Genomic DNA, 19,809 nt, shown 5'->3' with positions numbered 1-19,809 from the left:
TGTGAGTAGTTTACTTCAGACCTTCGGGTCCATAGTTATTAGCTAGATGGCTTCTTCTCTCTTTTTGGATCTCAATACAATGTTCTCCCCCTCTCTTGTGGAGATCTATTCGATGTAATCTTCTTTTGCGGTGTGTTTGTTGAGACCGATGAATTGTGGGTTTATGATCAAGTTTATCTATGAACAATATTTGAATCTTCTCTGAATTCTTTTATGTATGATTGGTTATCTTTGCAAGTCTCTTTGAATTATCAGTTTGGTTTGGCCTACTAAATTGATCTTTCTTGCAATGGGAGAAGTGCTTAGCTTTGGGTTCAATCTTGTGGTGTCCTTTCCCAGTGACAGTAGGGGCAACAAGGCATGTATTGTATTTTTTCCATCGAGGATAACAAGATGGGGTTTCTACCATATTGCATGAGTTTATCCCTCTACATCATGTCATCTTGCTTAAAGCGTTACTCTGTTCCTTTGGACTTAATACTCTAGATGCATGCTGGATAGCGGTCGATGTGTGGAGTAATAGTAGTAGATGGAGGCAGGAGTCGGTCTACTTGTCTCGGACGTGATGCCTATATAGATGATCATACCTAGATATTCTCATAACTATGCTCAATTCTGTCAATTGCTCAACAGTAATTTGTTTACCCACCGTAATACTTATGCTCTCAAGAGAAGCCACTAGTGAAACCTATGGCCCCCGGGTCTATTTTCTATCATATTAATCTTCCATCAATAAGCTATTTCTTGCACCGTTTTTATTTTGCTTTATTTACTTTGCATCTTTATCATAAAAATACAAAAAATATTATCTTATCATATCTATCATATCTCACTTTCGTAAGTGACCGTGAAGGGATTGACAACCACTTTATTGCGTTGGTTGCGAGGATTTTATTTGTTTGTGTAGGTGAGAGGGACTCGTGCGTGGCCTCCTAATGGATTGATACCTTGGTTCTCAAAAACTGAGGGAAATACTTATGCTACTTTGCTGCATCACCCTTTCCTCTTCAAGGGAAAACCAACATAGTGCTCAAGAGGTAGCAAGTACGTCTCCGTTGGAGCGGTGTGGAGGCACAATGCTCCCCAAGAAGCCACTAGGGCCACCGTATTCTCCTCACGCCCTCACACAATGCGAGATGCCGTGATTCCACTATTGGTGCCCTTGGAGGCGGCGACTGGACCTTTACAAACAAGGTTGGGGAAATCTCCACAACTTAATCGGAGGCTCCCAACAACACCACGAAGCTTCACCACAATGGAATATGGCTCCGCGGTGACCTCAACCATCTAGGGTGATCAAACACCCAAGAGTAACAAGATCCACAAGGGATTAGTGGGGGAAATCGAATTTATCTTGGTGGAAGTATAGACCGAGGCCTTCTCAACCAATCCCTAGAAAATCAACAAGTTTGATTAGCTAGGGAGAGAGATCGTGCGAAAATGGAGCTTGGAGCTGTAACACCCACGATGCGGCTATATCCCCCACGTGTCGGAGCACGACTTAGAGGCATAACCGCATTGTAGGCAATGTCGCAAGAGGGGTAATCTTTACACATCCCATGTACCGAATAAGAAAGAGGTACATAGTTGGCTTACAATCACAACTTCACACAATAACATAAATATAGCATTACAATCATCCAGATACAATCAAGGTCTGACTACAGAACCAAAATAAAAGAGGACTACCCGTAATGCTACAGATCCCCGATCGCCCCAACTGTGCTCCACTACTGATCAACTGGAAACGGAACAACATAACGAACACGATCTTCGTCGAGCTCCACCTTGAGCTTGGTTGCGTCACTTGCATGGTATCATCGGCACCTGCAAACTGGTTTTGGAAGTATCTGTGAGCCACGAGGACTCAGCAATCTCACACCCGCGAGATCAAGACTATTTAAGGTTATGGGTAGGGAAAAGGGGTAGTGAGGTGGAGCTGCAGCAAACACTAGCATGTATGGTGGCTAACATACGCAAAAGAGAGCGAGAAGAGAAGCAATTCAACGGTCGTGAACTAGAAATGATCAAGAAGTGATCCTGAAACTACTTATGGTCAAGCATAACTCCAACACCGTGTTCACTTCCCGGACCCCACCGAGAAGAGACCATCATGGCTACACACGCGGTTGATGCATTTTAATTAAGTTAAGTGTCAAGTTTTCTACAACTGGACATTAACAAATTCCCATCTGCCTAGAACTGCGGGCACGGCTTTCGAAAGTTCATAACCCTGCAGGGGTGTTCCAACTTAGCCCATCACAAGCTCTCATGGTCAACGAAGGATATTCCTTCTCCCAGCAAGACCTGATCAGGCTCGGAATTCCGGTTACAAGACATTTCGACAATGGTAAAACAAGACCAGCAAAGCCGCCCGGATGTGCCGACAAATCCCGATAGGAGCTGCACATATCTCGTTCTCAGGGCACACCGGATGGGCAATCCGTACAACTAAAACCAACCCTCAAGTTTCCCCGAGGTGGCGCTGCAAGGGGCTCTAGTTTGGACCAACACTCAGAGGAGCACTAGCCCGGGGGGGTTAAATAAAGATGACCCTCGGGCTCCAGAAACCCAAGGGAAAAAGGCTAGGTTGTTAGTGCAAATGTAAAACCAAGGTTGGGCCTTGCTAGAGGAGTTTTATTCAGGGCGAACTGTCAAGGGGTTCCCATTATGACCCAACCGTGTAAGGAACGTAAAATCAAGGAACATAACACCGGTATGACGGAAACTAGGGCGGCAAGAGTGGAACAAAACACCAGGCAGAAGGCCGAGCCTTCCACCCTTTACCATGTATATAGATGCATTAACGTAAACAATATACAGTAATGATATCCCAACAATATCCATGTTCCAACAAGGAACAAACTCCAATCTTCACCTGCAACTAGCAACGCTATAAGAGGGGCTGAGCGAAGCGGTAACATAGCCAAACAACGGTTTGCTAGGACAAGGTGGGTTAGAGGCTTGGCTTAGCAATATGGGAGGCATGATATAGCAAGTGGTAGGTATCACAGCATAGGCAAAGCAATAGGGCGAGCAACTAGCAAGCAAAGATAGAAGTGATTTCGAGGGTATGGTCATCTTGCCTGAGATCCTGCAAGGAAGAAGAAACGAGTCCATGAAGAAGACAAACGGACAAAGTCGAACGGATCCTCACAAACGCGACGTTATCGGAACTAACCCGAAGAGGCAACACCGGAAAGAAGCGAACAACATAGTAAACAACCACCACATAAACATGGCATGATGCACATCCAAGTATGATGCATGTCCAGTTTAATGAAGCATGGCATGGCAAAGTGCACAAACAATCCTACAAATTAAGTGGAGCTCAATATGCAACTCCGTTGCATAGTGACGAAACACCACGTGACTAATTTAGTTCTCTCTCGTTTATGTACTCAACAATATTAAATGTTGGTTAGCATGGCAAGAGGTGAAGCATAAAGAAAACTACCTATCTAGGCAGGTTTAAATGAGGCCAGAACAACAAACCACAAGTCCAGAAACTCCTCATGTGCATAGTTTAAGGTTTGGTACTGTTCTGCCCTAAACACAATTTTATAGTTGTTAAACATGCAAAGCAATGTCACCATGTTAAACTAGGCAAAATTCTACCCCATTTACATATAAAGTTTGTTAGGTTTGGAGCTACGGTTATTTAGTTATGAAATAAATCATTTTAACATGGCAATTAAGCAAATAAAAGAAAACATCAGTTTAAGCATTTTAAACATAGATGAAAATTGCAAATTATGAAACTAGACAAAATTCTAAGCATTTTTCATATTTGGAGTTTTTACATTTGATGCATGGTTGGTGAGTTATTAAATGCAAGAAGAACAGGGACTTTTTTGTAAAACAGCAACTCCCAGGTTAAATAGCAAAAACGTTCAGATCTGGAAAAAAATGATGCAGGCCGAATTCGCTGAACTGGGCCAACAGATAGGAGGAGCTGTGGGGAGCTCACCCATGGGCCAAGGCCCGGTCGGCGAGAGGCAAGCCTGGCAGGCCTCCTGGGCTGGCTGGATCGAATCTAGGAGGTGGAAGGGGGCGCAATCAACGACGAAGCGGGACTTGTCGCTGGGTCTTCCTCCTCACGCAAGGGCGAAGCAGAGGATCGGCATGGCGAGGGATGCGGGGCACAGGGAGGTGCGGCTCCGGCGAGCGGGGCCGGAGACGGGGCTGCGAAGCAGCGCGGATCTGGGCGCTAGACGGCGTCCCAGGTAGGATTCGAGGCGAGGCAGGTGAAGACGGCGGCGACTGCTACTTGCGAACATGGCGCCCATACCTGACGAGAAAAACTCCTGAGAGAGAGAGAGAGAGCGATGTGAGAGAGAGAGAGCTGGAGAAGGAAGGACGGAGAGGAGGCGCTGGGGCGCTGGGGTTCCGCTAGTAGCCGGCGAGAGGGTCGATCCGGCGTCCTCGGTCATGGCCACGTCGGCCGGTGGGGTTGAGGAGAAGCTTGGGACGCTCCTCTCCCTCTGGAGCTTCTGGAGCGCGAGGCACTTGCTCAAGAGGAGCCAGAGGCGCGGCGGACGAGCGTTGCTCACGAGGTGGATCGATGGACAGATCGGGAGAGAAGCGGGCTGCAAGCTGATTGGGTGGCGCTGAAAACAAGGGGAAGATGGCGGCCTTGTAGATGTTTGGGGATATCCCGAGGGGATTTTGTGGAGTGGCGGCGGCGATGGGACAAACCCCCTAGAAATTAGGGTTGGCTTGATTTGGTAGGGGTTGGACTATATATTTGGAAATAGAATTGCGGTTGGACCCTCCGATCGCAATCGGACGATGGCGAATAAAATAGCTAGGTTGTCTAAATAAGAAAACGGTGATGTTTTGTAGATGTTTGGGGATGATCCGGACCCAACGGTGACGACTGTCCGGGTCGGGTTCTGGACAACTTTCGGACGCACACGTGAGGGGGTCGATGCACCATGTAAGGATGGGTTTCGGGGCCTGGCGGTTGATAGCGGACTGTGCAGAAAGCTTCAGGCTGAGAGAAGAGAAGAGAGAGAGGCCCGGCGACTGTTTCCGGAGACCGAAAACGTCCAATGTGTGCCCGGCTATAATGCCGCTATAGTTTAACGGTTGGGCTATCAAACGAACTCCGAATGCGACGAAACTTGATAGGCGGTATATCTACACTATAATAAGACCACACGCCAACATTTCAACCCAATCCGAGAACATTTTCCGGCCACTTATAAAATAATATTTTGGATGTGATGCGGGCGCGTGCAAGGGTGTCTAGACTCAGAACGGACAACGGAAGGAACGGGGAGGCCGAGACGGATGCAAGTTTTGAAAACATGAAGATGCAATGCACATGATGACATGGCAAGATGCAACACGCAAGCAAATGACATGGCAACAACAGCAAATAACTGGAAGACACCTGGCGCGTCGGTCTCGGGGCGTTACAACACTCCACCACTACAAGAGGATCTCGTCCCGAGATCTAGGATGGCACCAGAGGGAAAACGAAAGAGGAAGAGGAGAGGTAAAACTAAGTTGCTTCTTTGACAAACGAGTGAAACCAAAGAACCTTGAGAGGTTGAACAACTTCGAGAAAATAATAGAACGGAGATGAACAAAGTTGAAAAACACTCCGTTGTAAAAGAGGAACAAGGCACATTACGAGAACCTTGGAGGTTGAAAGACAAAAGACAAGGATTGCAATGGACAAGAAGTACATGCAAACACTTCGGTAGAACGAGATGCACAAGGAACGATAAGAATCAATTACGACAACACTCCGGTTGGAAATGGAAGGTAAAGAATATGAGCTTGGCAAACGAAAGCACTTGGGTGAAGACTCCGGTTAGAAGAGGAATGATAGACATAACACTCCGGTTGAAACAAGATAGAGAAGGGAAAAGAATGATATAATTTGGACAGCACTCCGACTACAAATGGAAAGAATTAACAAGAACTTGACAAGATGAGAGGATACTTGATGAAATCAACAACACACTGCCTCTGGAACTATTGAAAGAATGGCACAAAGGGTAAGAATGATTTCAGACGGCACTCCGGTTGAGAAGGGAGCCAAAACTTGACAGAATGGGAAGAACTTGAAAAGAGGGCATGACACTCCGGTTAAATGGATAAGCATGAACAGAACATGATCTTTGACAAAACGAGATGATGGGTGAATATAGCAACAAAACAATGTCTCCGGAACAAAAGAAAAGAAGTTGGATCGTTGGAAAGGAAAGAATTCAGAAGAAACTGACAACTTCTGCCACAATTGAGCTTGGAAAACACCCTTCAAAGAAGGTTAAAACGGAATTGTTGGAAAAACCAACAACGAAACGAATAAGCTTATAGTGGGCTTATGAAAAGCATCTCAAAATTGAGGCAAAATTCTGCCACTAACGGAAACAATAGATTGGATTGATACAAACAAGAAGACGAGAAACTTATTTCATCGGGAGGATAAATGAAGAACTTGGGTCATTTATGAGAACCATAAATAGCAACAATCCTTAGGGAAGGCTTTAGATGAAACATGACACAAGATAACTCCAACGAAGAGATTGGTGGATTTAAAATATCTCATTGTTGACAACATGTGAATCATTAAACACGAGCTCAAATTGTCAAGAATGGCATAACACCACTTCAAAAGATAAGGTAGAAAGAATTGCACTTCGGATTACAAGATGAATAATGCTTGATCTCTTCTGAAAAGAATCTTGATGAACACTTCAAGAAGGAATTAAATCCTTTATGAACCATCATGTAGCGCCTCCATGAAGAACTCCAGTAAACAAAAGGATAACAAAAAGAAAGAGAAGTTGAAAACACAAGGTGAATCCTTGCAATGATTAGATGGATCTTCGCGATGATATAGTTGAGAGAGCTTGGAAATCCAGAGAAGAAAAGATGAATCAAGTGAAACCGAGAATTTTGCTGAACCTCCGGGATGAGGAATTAATCTCTTGAAAGAAAACAAGAATAAGAATTACATTATGCTTATCCTTAATCAATTAAATTGATGACAAGCAACGGATTTGGCATACTACTTATTCTCGTAGAAAGATTAAGATAGATATAGCGCAAACTTGAGAAGGTCTTCAACGATCCACCGGTAGAATTTGGAGAGCACAAATGCATTGATATGATAAACGAAGGAAGAAGAATCTTGGAAGAACCACCATAAAAATTGAAAAAGAAAGTGCCAAAGACACAATTCCCCGGGAAGAATTAGAAAATGAATATAAATACTTGAGGGGATTTGATACAAGAGAACGAAGAGATCATGAACTGATTAGAATATACTTGAATGATGCACCGGTAAGATTTGGAGAATGATAGCTGAAAGCTGGAATGAATAAATCTTCTGCGATGATGGCCTTCGGAGAATCAAACTGAAAAGACTCCTGAATTACTCCGGATGGGTGAAAATAATACTCACAATCGAAAATAATTATGAGAGGATTACATTAAGCTAGAACCATGAATCTTGAAGAGAATGAAGCAAGATTTAAGAGAAACTCTTCTTCAGTCTTGAAAAGTTGAGAATGACGACGAGAAACACCACCATGAGTTGTTGAGATACTCCGGGATGACGAATACAAAGGTTGAGCCAACGATGAAAAGAGTTATAAGATCTTGGAGAAAGTCATTTGGCTGATGAAAATTCATTCTTACGTCAAACTTTGAATAAGAATTTGAGAGATAGCTCTGGGAAAAGAAAAGAGTCAGGTAAGATCCTGGAAAAAGACCTGTGGGTTAGGGCCCACTAAAAAGATACACCATTAAACGATTACTTGAAAGAGAGATTGCACCGGTTAAATTAAATGGCTTGAAAGAGATAACATCCTCAAAAGGACTTGAGCGAATTGAGAATGGAAACTTGAGTCTTCTGAGATATCTTCAGCACTCCGAAATAATTGAATAGTGAGAGATGAAAGATTAAGAGGTGCACCGGCATGGGAAAGCATTTGCAACGAGGAAAAGATATGATTGGCAAAGCTTGAATTGAATTCACCGGATAAAAAGAGAACGAAGAATGATGAACTAGAAGCTCCATTAGTATCTTCCTGAGAATCACTGGATAAGAACATTGAAAGAGATGAGTAAAGAGGCTTCACATCCATAAGATGGGTACTTGATTAAGATATCTGAGTCCTTGAAGAAAAAGGGATGGGAGGGTGGGAAAAACAAAAGGAACTTGGGACGGATGAAACAGACAACGTTGAGAAGACTTGGAGTTGATCTTGCGGATGAGACAAATGATAGGATCATCTTGAAGAGAATTACACCGGTTGGAAAGAATTGACATGACAATCTCAATTATCATGAAGGATTAGTATTCACATAGAAGTATGATAACACCACTTAGGAAAAGGCATGGAATCAACACTTGACATTGAAGCAACTCGAATACCACAACAGAAGAAAACAAAGGATTGGCTTGCAGAATAAGCCGGAACAAACATATGATAGAGATTTCGTCCGAAGTTTTCGTGATGGGGCCCACACGGGCTCGATCGTACAGCACCATCATGTACAAGGTAGTGCACATGACATACGAAGCGTCCCTGAGTCAGCATAGCCAAGGACTCTTTAAGACACAACGAGACCACTGTAAAACCAACCGTGGATAGGCGGACCACTAGACGTCGAACCCCAATCTCAAATCATGCATCTGTCGGAAAGGTATGCTAGGGGCTACTTGAATTCCCACTTATAAACTACCGAAACTTTCCGGTTATGCAATCAGGTGTTGGGGATACAGGGGAAGCATAATATCTCACCCAAAACTAGCAAATCCTACATCCAAATGTATCCATCCTTCAACACATAACCAAGAAACCTTCGGAAATCATTTACCTCAACCTTCGAAAAGCATCTGTTATAAGAGTTATGGCAATACTCACGAACTCCCGCCCCAGTACTGGGTGGCGTCGAGGTTATCTCACCAACAACTGCATAAAAGAGATTTTCGATGTCGGCGAAACTCAGGTATTCCAGAACTGCAAAAATGAAATTGTGATGACAACACCTAGGAGCTCAACTCCCCGGGACACTGCCACAACCCCTAAATGTCAGGAGGCACCAAGAACAATGTTCTCGTCACAAAACCATCAGAACGATTCCAAGATACCCGCGTGATCCTAAATTTTTTTAGTGAAATTTGAGAAGAAAAGAGTCAAAACTCTACGTTAGGATGCCTCACCAGAGCGACGAAGGGGCTGAGGAGTAAAGAGAATCCTACTCTCCGATATATATAATCCTAAAAGACTCAAAACATTTTTTTTCTAGACTCAACAACGCCAGCGATTCGATCAAGCAGGGGGCTCCTAAGTCGGGGAAGGCTCTGATACCAACTTGTAACACCCACGATGCGGTTATATCTCCCACGTGTCGGAGCACGACTTAGAGGCATAACCGAATTGTAGGCAATGTCGCAAGAGGGGTAATCTTTACACATCCCATGTACCGAATAAGAAAGAGGTACATAGTTGGCTTAAAATCGCCACTTCACACAATAATATAAATATAGCATTACAATCATCCAGATACAATCAAGGTCTGACTACGGAACCAAAATAAAAGAGGACTACCCCTAATGCTACAGATCCCGATCGCCCCAACTGGGCTCCACTACTGATCAACTGGAAATGGAACAACATAACAAACACGATCTTCGTCGAGCTCCTCCTTGAGCTCGGTTGCGTCACCTGCACGGTATCATCGGCACCTGCAAACTGGTTTTGGAAGCATTTGTGAGCCACGAGGACTCAGCAATCTCACACCCGCGAGATCAAGACTATTTAAGCTTATGGGTAGGGAAAAGGGGTAGTGAGGTGGAGCTGCAGCAAACACTAGCATGTATGGTGGCTAACATACGCAAAAGAGAGCGAGAAGAGAAGCAATGAAATGGTCGTGAACTAGAAATGATCAAGAAGTGATCCTGAAACTACTTATGGTCAAGCATAACTCCAACATCGTGTTCACTTCCCGGACCCCGCCGAGAAGAGACCATCACGGCTACACACGCGGTTGATGCATTTTAATTAAGTTAAGTGTCAAGTTTTCTACAGCTGGACATTAACAAATTCCCATCTGCCCATAACCGCGGGCACGGCTTTCGAAAGTTCATAACCCTGCAGGAGTGTTCCAACTTAGCCCATCACAAGCTCTCACGGTCAATGAAGGATATTCCTTCTCCCAGGAAGACCCGATCAGGCTCGGAATCCCGGTTACAAGACATTTCGACAATGGTAAAACAAGACCAGCAAAGCCGCCCGGATGTGCCGACAAATCCCGATAGGAGCTGCACATATCTCGTTCTCAGGGCACACCGGATGAGCAATCCGTACAACTAAAACCAACCCTCAATTTTCCCCGAGGTGGCGCTGCAAGGGGCTCTAGTTTGGACCAACACTCAGAGGAGCACTGGCCCGGGGGGGTTAAATAAAGATGATCCTCGGGCTCCGGAAACCCAAGGGAAAAGGACTAGGTTGTTAGTGCAAATGTAAAACCAAGGTTGGGCCTTGCTGGACGAGTTTTATTCAAGGCGAACTGTCAAGGGGTTCCCATTATAACCCAACCATGTAAGGAACGCAAAATTAAGGAACATAACACCGGTATGACGGAAACTAGGGCGGCAAGAGTGGAACAAAACACCAGGCATAAGGCTGAGCCTTCCACCCTTTACCAAGTATATAGATGCATTAACGTAAACAATATATAGTAATGATATCCCAACAATATCCATGTTCTAACACGGAACAAACTCCAATCTTCATCTACAACTAGCAATGCTATAAGAGGGGCTGAGCAAAGCGGTAACATAGCCAAACAACGGTTTGCTAGGACAAGGTGCGTTAGAGGCATGGCTTAGCAATATGGGAGGCATGATATAGCAAGTGGTAGGTATCGCAGCATAGGTAAAGCAATAGAGTGAGCAACTAGCAAGCAAAGATAGAAGTGATTTCGAGGGTATGGTCATCTTGCCTTAGATCCCGCAAGGAAGAAGAAACGAGTCCATGAAGAAGACAAACGGACGAAGTCGAACAGATCCTCACAAACGCGACGTTATCGGAACTAACCCGAAGAGGCAACAACGGAAAGAAGCGAACAACATAGTAAACAACCACCACATAAACATGGCATGATGCACATCCAAGTATGATGCATGCCCAGTTTAATGAAGCATGGCATGGCAAAGTGCACAAACAATCCTACAAATTAAGTGTGACTTATTTAGTTCTCTCTTGTTTATGTACTCAACAATATTAAATGTTGGTTAGCATGGCAAGAGGTGCAGCATAAAGAAAACTACCTATCTAGGCAAGTTTAAATGAGGCCGGAACAACAAACAACAAGTCCGGAAACTCCTCATGTGCATAGTTTAAGGTTTGGTACTGTTCTGCCCTAAACACAATTTTATAGTTATTAAACATGCAAAGCAATGTCACCATGTTAAACTAGGCAAAATTCTACCCCATTTACATATAAAGTTTGTTAGGTTTGGAGCTACGGTTATTTAGTTATGAAATAAATCATTTTAACATGGCAATTAAGCAAATAAAAGCAAACCTCAGTTTAAGCATTTTAAACATAGATGAAAATTGCAAATTATGAAACTAGACAAAATTCTAAGCATTTTTCATATTTGGATTTTTTACATTTGACGCATGGTTGGTGAGTTATTAAATGCAAGAAGAACAGGGACTTTTCTGTAAAACAGCAATTCCCAGGTTAAATAGCAAAAACATCCAGATCTGGAAAAAAAATGATGCAGGCCGAATCCGCTGAACTGGGCCAACAGATAGGAGGAGCCGCGGGGAGCTCACCCATGGGCCAAGGCCCGGTCGGTGAGAGGCAAGCCTGGCAGGCCTCCTGGGCTGGCTGGATCGAATCGAGGAGGTGGAAGGGGGCGCAGTCAACGGCGAAGCGGGACTTGTCGCTGGGTCTTCCTCCTCGCGCAAGGGTGAAGCAGAGGATCGGCACGGCAAGGGATGCGGGGCACAGGGAGGTGCGGCTCCAGCGAGCGGGGCCGGAGACAGGGCTGCGGAGCGGCGCGGATCTGGGCGCTAGATGGCGTCCCAGGTAGGATCTGAGGCGAGGCAGGGGAAGACGGCGGCGACTACTGCTTGCGAACATGGCGCCCATGGCTGACGAGAAAAACTCCTGTGTGAGAGAGAGAGAGTGATGTGAGAGAGAGAGAGCTGGAGAAGGAAGGACGGAGAGGAGGAGCTGGGGCGCTGGGGTTCCGCTAGTAGCCGGCGAGCGGGTCGATCCGGCGTCCTCGGTCATGGCCACGTCGGCCGGCGGGGTTGAGGAGAAGTGCGGTACGCTCCTCTCCTTCTGGAGCTTCTGGAGCGAGAGGGTACCAGGAGCGCGAGGCCCTTGCTCAGGAGGAGCCAGAGGCGCGGCGTACGAGCGCTGCTCGCGAGGTGGATCGACGGACAGATCGGGAGAGAAGCGGGCTGCAGGCTGATTGGGTGGCGCTGAAAACAAGGGGAAGATGGCGGCCTTGTAGATGTTTGGGGAGATCCCGAGGGGATTTTGTGGAGTGGCGGCGGCGATGGGACAAACCCCCTAGAAATTAGGGTTGGCTTGATTTGGTAGGGGTTGGACTATATATATGGAAATAGAATTGTGGTTGGACCCTCCGATCGCAATCGGACGATCGCGAATAAAATAGCTAGGGAGTCTAAATAAGAAAACGGTGATGTTTTGTAGATGTTTGGGGATGATCCGGACCCAACGGTGACGACTATCCGGGTCAGGTTCGGGACAACTTTCAGACGCGCACGTGAGGGGGTCAATGCATCGTGTAAGGAGGGGTTTCGGGGCCTGGCGGTTGATAGCGGACTGTGCAGAAAGCTTCAGGCTGAGAGAAGAGAAGAGAGAGAGGCCCGACGACTGTTTTCGGAGACCAAAAACGTCCGACGTGTGCCCGGCTATAATGCCGCTATAGTTTAACGGTTGGACTATCAAACGAACTCCGAATGCGATGAAACTTGACACGCGGTCTATCTACACTATAATAAGACCACACGCCAACATTTCAAGCCAATCTGAGAATATTTTCCGGCCACTTATAAAATAATATTTCGGACGTGTCGCGGGCGCGTGCAAGGGTGTCTGGACTCAGAATGGACAACGGAAGGAACGGGGAGGCCGGGACGGATGCAAGTTTTGAAAACATGAAGATGCAATGCACATGATGACATGGCAAGATACAACACGCAAGCAAATGATATGGCAACAACAGCGAATAACTGGAAGACACTTGGCGCGTCGGTCTCGGGGCGTTACAGGAGCAACAATGGAGCTTAGGGTTGGAAGAGGTATCAACTCGGAGAAGAAGACACCCCTTATATAGTGGAGAGACAAATCCAACCGTTATCCACTTAACCAGCCCGCAACCTACGGTACTACCTCACCACACCAGCGGTACTACCGCAAGGGCTCACGATACTACCGCAGCTAGCTGCGGTACTACCATGGCCATGACAGGAGCTAGCCCAGGCCTGTAGCAAAGAAAATGGGGCGGTACTGCCGCTCGCGCGGTACTCCCGCACCCCCTTGCGGTACAACCGCAAGGCAGGATTGGACTAGCCTAGGAAGGGCGTGGACAAATAAAAAAACGGTTGTGGCAACTTTCGCTGACTTTCAAACAGTGCAAAAACCTGACATGGTACTACCGCACAAGGCACGCGGTACTACCGCGCAGGGAGCTGATGTAAAAAATTACATCCGCCCCTACTTCCGCTTTTGGTGTTGTGCCGGACCAGGACTCTCGATACTACGGCTCCCAAGGAGCGGTACTACCGTGACCACCTGCGGTACTACCACAAAGGCCAGCGGTACTACCGCAGGGGCCTGCGGTACTACCGCTCCGAAGAGCAGTACTACCGCATGCCCAAGAACAGCAACACTAGGAATTCTTCTTTTTGCACAAACACGAAGAAATGGAGGATGCTCCATAGTGCTAAGGGAAAGGCGGTGCAAAGAGGAGTAAACGTGTACGTGACGATTCCACCCAAGCTTTCCAAAGCGGACCCCCTCTTAATAGTACGGCTTTCCTACGACTCAAATCCACCAAAAAGGAACATAGAAAAACGCCGTCTTCAATAATCTTCGAGGGGCACCAAACCGTCTTGTGCATAGTAATGAAATATCTGAAATACTCAAGGCACACGATTAGTCCGCAAATGCATTGTCATCAATCACCAAAACACCTTAGGGATAAATATGCCCTTGCAACTGAGATATAAGATACCCCTCTTCTTTGGAGTGGGCTTAGGCGGTGGTTCAGGAAGAGTCCAATTAGCATAATTTTTCAATATGTTATTCAATAATTCCTTAGCTTGTTCAACAGTTTGTTCCCTGAAAACACAATCAACACAACTATCTAGGAAGTCCCTAGAAGCATCGGTTAGTCCATTATAGAAGATATCTAGTATTTCATTTTTTCTTAAGAGGATGACCAGGCAAAGCATTCAACAATTGGAGAAGCCTCCCCCAAGCTTGTGGGAGACTCTGTTCTTCAATTTGCACAAAGTTAAATATTTCCTGTAAAGCAGCTTGTTTCTTTTGAGCGAGAAAATATTTTTCAGGGAAGTAATAAATCATATCCTGGGGACTATGCACACAACCAGGAGCAAGAGTATTATACCATATCTTAGCATCACCCTTTAATGAGAACGGAAATAACTTGAGAATATAATAGTAACAAATTTTCTCATCATGAGCAAATAGGGTAGCTATATCATTTAATTTGGTAAGGTGTGCCACAACAGTTTCAGTTTCATAGCCATGGAAAGGGTCAGATTCAACCAAAGTAATTAACTCTGGGTCGACAGAGAATTCATAATCCTTATCATCAAGAAAGAAAGGTGAAGTAGCAAACTTAGGATCACATTTCATTCTAGCATTCAACGATTTTTCTTTCAGTTTGCAAATAATTTCTTAAGATTATCTCTATCATTGCAAGCAAGAAAATCTCTAGTTGTCTCCTCATCCATAACATAGCCTTAAGGTATTTTAGGAAATTCATATCTAGGAGAACTAGGTTTAATAGGTGTTTCAAGATTTTCAGTTTCAAGTACTTCATCAGTTTCAATAATTTTATCAGTTTCAGCATTCTCAAAAACTTTAGCTCTAGGAAGTTGTTCATCAAGAAATTCACCTAGTGGCACATCATCATCAAGCAAGGTACTAGCATTAGCATAAGCATTACCATAGCATAAGTAGCATCATAAATAACTTGTGACATATCAGAATTAATAGCACGTGTTGGTGTTGCAAGTTTACTCAAAATAGAAGGTGGATCAAGTGCAGAGCTAGATGACAGTTACTTACCTCCCCTCGTCCTAGAGGGAAATATTTTAGTCTTAGTATCCTTCACATTCTTCATAGTGATAAATAGATAATAATCCCAAGTGAGTCAACAAATATAGCTATGCTCCTTGGCAACGGCGCCAGATAAAGGTCTTGGTAACCCACAAGTATAGGGGACTGCAACCATTTTCGGGGGTAGAGTATTCAACCCAAATTTATAGATTCAACACAAGGGGAGCCAAAGAATATTTGCAAGTATTAGCGGTTGAGTTGTCAATTCAACCACACATGGAGGTTAATCATCTGCAGCAAAGTGATCACTAGCAAAGTAGTATGATAGTTCTGATAGCAATGGTAATAGTAATAGTAACGGTAACATTGATAGTAGTGACTTTGTAGCAAGTGTAACAGTAGCAGCAACGATACTAACTTAGCAAGAACAATATAAGAGAAATTCATAGGCATTGGATCGGTGAATTCCTTGGATTATATTCATCATATAACAGCGATAACCTAGGGCGATTCAAAACTAGCTCTAGTTCATAAATATAATGAAGGCATGTATTCCGTAAATAGTCATACGTGCTTATGGGAAGAACTTGTATGGCATCTTTTGTCCTACCCTCCCGTGGCAGCGGGGTCTGTCGGTGTCAAAACCGGCGGACCTCGGTAGGGGGTCCCGAACTGTGCGTCTAGGCGGATGGTAACAGGAGGCAGGGGACACGATGTTTTACCCAGGTTCGGGCCCTCTTGATGGAGGTAAAACCCTACGTCCTGCTTGATTAATATTGATGATATGGGTAGTACAAGAGTAGATCTACCACGAGATCAGAGAGGCTAAACCCTAGAAGCTAGCCTATGGTATGATTGTATGTTGTCCTACGGACTAAAACGTTTATATAGACACCGGAGAGGGCTAGGGTTACACAAGGTTGGTTACAAAGGAGGAGATACACATATCCGTATTGCCTAGCTTGCCTTCCACGCCAAGTAGAGTCCCATCTGGACACGAGACGAAGTCTTCAATCTTGTATCTTCATAGTCTAACAGTCCGGCCAAAGGATATAATCCGGCTGTCCGGAGACCCCCTAATCCAGGACTCCCTCAGTAGCCCCTGAACCAGGATTTCAATGACGATGAGTCCGGCACGCGGTATTGTCTTCGGCATTGCAAGGCGGGTTCCTCCTCTGAATACACCACGGAAGAATTTGAATACAAGGATAGTGTCCGACCCTGCAAAATAAGTTCCACATACCACCGTAGAGAGAATAATATTTCCACAATCTAATTTGCCGACTTGTTTTGGCAACACGACATTATGTCATGGCCCGGTGATTATTCAAACCGTTTCCTTTAACTAGCCCCGCACATAACGTGAGGCAGTTTTTGACACGTCTCGTTGAAGCAGAGATCGTGTCCCCCTTATTACGGGATTCTCATCAATACGGGCGTGGGTAACCCAACCGCGCCATCGATTACGGTGCTTGGGGGATAAGCGAGTTTTACCAGGCTAGTGGGGACGCATAGTTTCGTCCGCCCATATAAAGGGATAAGGATTCACCTTTTCATCCACGCCTTCTTCCTCCTTTGCTCATCCATTTTCGCACACTCGAGCTCCAGCGCCCAAGTCCGCACTTCCCACCTCAACCCTCTCCAACCATGTCCGGAACGGGAGGCAGGTGGATGGTCTCCTCCGTCACGGAGGGACATATCAAGAAGCTGAGGAGAGCCGGAAACCTGCCCGACGACATCGCGCACCGGCTCCCAGATAAGGGGCAGCTCATCCCCACCCCCAGGCCCCATGAGAGGGTAGTGTTCCTTACCCATTTCCTCCGCGGACTGGGATTCCCTCTCCACCCATTCGTCTGGGGGCTCATGTTCTACTACGGCCTGGATTTCCACGATCTGGCCCCGAATTTTATCCTCAATATCTCGGCGTTTATCATCGTGTGCGAGGCCTTCCTCCGCATCCAGCCCAACTTCGGCTTATGGCTGAAGACTTTTAATGTCAAGCCGAAGGTAGTGAGCGGCCCCCAGGCGGAGTGCGGAGGCGCCATGTTGGGCAAGATGCCCAACGTCACCTGGCTCAAGGGCTCCTTCGTGGAGACCATAAAGGGGTGGCAATCGGGGTGGTTCTATATCACCGAGCCCCATGACCCCGAATGGGCAGCGGCCCCCGAGTTCCGGTCTTGCATCCCCACGCGGCTCACCTCCTGGCAAGAGAAGGGCCTGTCCTGGGGTAGTTCGGTAGAGCTGACCGGACTCCAAACATGTATCCAGAACATGGTGAGCAAGAAGCTCAAACTCGTCAACGTAGTCCAGGTCATGCTCATCCGCCGGATCCTCCCGTGTCAACAACGGGCTTTCAACTTGTGGGAGTTCGACCCGGCCCAGCACCAAACTCTAAATAGGCTCTTTGACACAACACACGAGGATGCCTGGAAGGTGCTATTCAAGGGCGCCGAGGTCCCTCCCTCCCTCACCGAGGACCGCGGGCTAAGCGCAAAGCGCCGAGCGCATTCAGTGAGTTCTATACATCCAGTAGGATATTTTATTTCCCCTAGCTTAATTATGTGTGGGGTCTGATCTCCATGCCTTTGACAGGACTGGGTGGAGACGTCAGGGCAGATTAGCTGTCCGTCCCCTCTGCCCGAAGACACTGCGGACGCTCTCCTTACGAAGATGCTGACTCCGGCCCCTTATAAGGTGCCGGAGAATATCAAGAAGGCCAAGGGAGCCCGAAAGAGTTCCCGACACCAGGCGTCATCGGACTCATCGTCCGATAACTCTGCGACACACTCCTCCCCTGAAGACGAGGAGGAAGAAGAAGATGCTCCCCCTTCAGTTGGGGGAGACAAGAAAAGGAAGGTCGCCCCAACTGGGGATGCCGAAGGGTCCAAGAAGGGAAGGACTCTCCTTCCGGACAGTTCCACCACCACCGCCAAAGGCGAAGACGAGTGGCTGCTCAGGGCCAAGCCCCTGGCGAAGTCGTAAGTATTCAGATACCAAAGTAACTCATAGCATTCCTTTGTTGCACTGCTTCCCCTAACATCGAATATGATTATGCAGGCCGCCACGAGCCCGTATCGATGTATCGTCAGACGGCTCCCTGGGCTCGTCGGATATGGATAGCGATCCACTTCCGACCGCCACCTCCCCTTGCCCTGCGGACGACGCCGAGGTATTGTCTCAAGAGGCACCGGGTCGAGGGGAGACAGTCCCGGAGGCGCCTCAAGGCGACCTTCCGGACTCCGGGAGCAGAGGGAACAAGGCCCCTGAGGGCTCCGAGTTCGGCCCTCAGCCGAACACCACGCCGGAACCTCCAGTGGTTTCGGACTCGAGCAGGCGGCCTCCTTCCAAGAGGGGCAAGACGCCTGTGCCGGTGACCTCTGTCCATCCAGAGGCGCCGGACAATCTGCTGGGAGCGCTTCGCAGCGCTTCCATCGACGAGGAGCACCGTACTATTATGAGTGCGGTGGTCCAGAAGGTTCAGTCTGCCAAGAGCGGATTGACTGAAGCCTGTGCCAGCCTTCTAACAGGCTTTGAGGTAAGTGTTCAAAATATAGGAAAAATATTACCACATAGACAGTAGCCCCTGATGCTCTGTTCGGTGTTCACAAAGAAAAGACGAACAGAGGATCAAACAATATCACAGGAGTCTAATATAAGTATGTCAATATGCGTATGCAGGCTTGGCTGCTGGCATCTGCCGCACTGACTGCGGAGGTCGCCGCACTGAAGCAGGACCTTAAAGGGTCCAAGGACGAGCTCGGCCTTGCCAAGAGGCAGCTCGAGGAGAACAAAGGTAAGTAGTACCTAGTCTATGGATATGTATAAAAAGAATGCGATTGCAAAATGACAGGATCATCATGAATTTGCCAGGGGCCACGACCGAAGTGGCAACCCAAAAGCAAGCGTTGTCCGAGGCTGAAGATAAAGCGGCCAAGGAGCGCACCGAGCGGGAAATGCAAGAGGCTCGGGTGGGTGAGGTGCAGCAAGAGCTCCAGGCTCTCGTGATGAAGCACGAGGCTTTGGAGCTTGACTCGAAGATGCGAGAGTCTGATCTTGCCACAGCCCTCAAGAGCGCAAAGAGTGCCAAGGCCGAAGCCCAAAAGGCCCTCCAAGAGATTGACGCGATGAAGAAAATAGCGGCGGGTAAGGCATTCTATATGCAAAGCAAGCATGTGAAAGTAAATTACCTATTACTTACCCGAATCCGGAGCTCTCCAGGAGCATTCGCATATTTGCCCCGCAGCGTGTCGGATGTCGCACAGTTTTACCAGGCCGAGGAGGGAAGCTCAACGGAGAAGCTATTCTGGTCTTAGTCTACTGGGACCGAACACACGATGCCTCTGAGCGACCAGCTAAAGCAGCTGGTCGAGCTACACAAGGTGGCTGAACAGGCCATGAAGGGCCTTATAGTCCGGCTGTGGCCTGGCGATGCCCTTTCGAACAGCTACTTCGGCCTGGTGAGGCGGCTTGTGGATGCCTGCC

The sequence above is a fragment of the Triticum dicoccoides genome, chromosome 7A (genome assembly GCF_002162155.2).
Source record: "Triticum dicoccoides isolate Atlit2015 ecotype Zavitan chromosome 7A, WEW_v2.0, whole genome shotgun sequence".
NCBI classification, from domain to species: domain Eukaryota; kingdom Viridiplantae; phylum Streptophyta; class Magnoliopsida; order Poales; family Poaceae; genus Triticum; species Triticum dicoccoides.
This window is presented reverse-complemented; position numbering follows the sequence as displayed.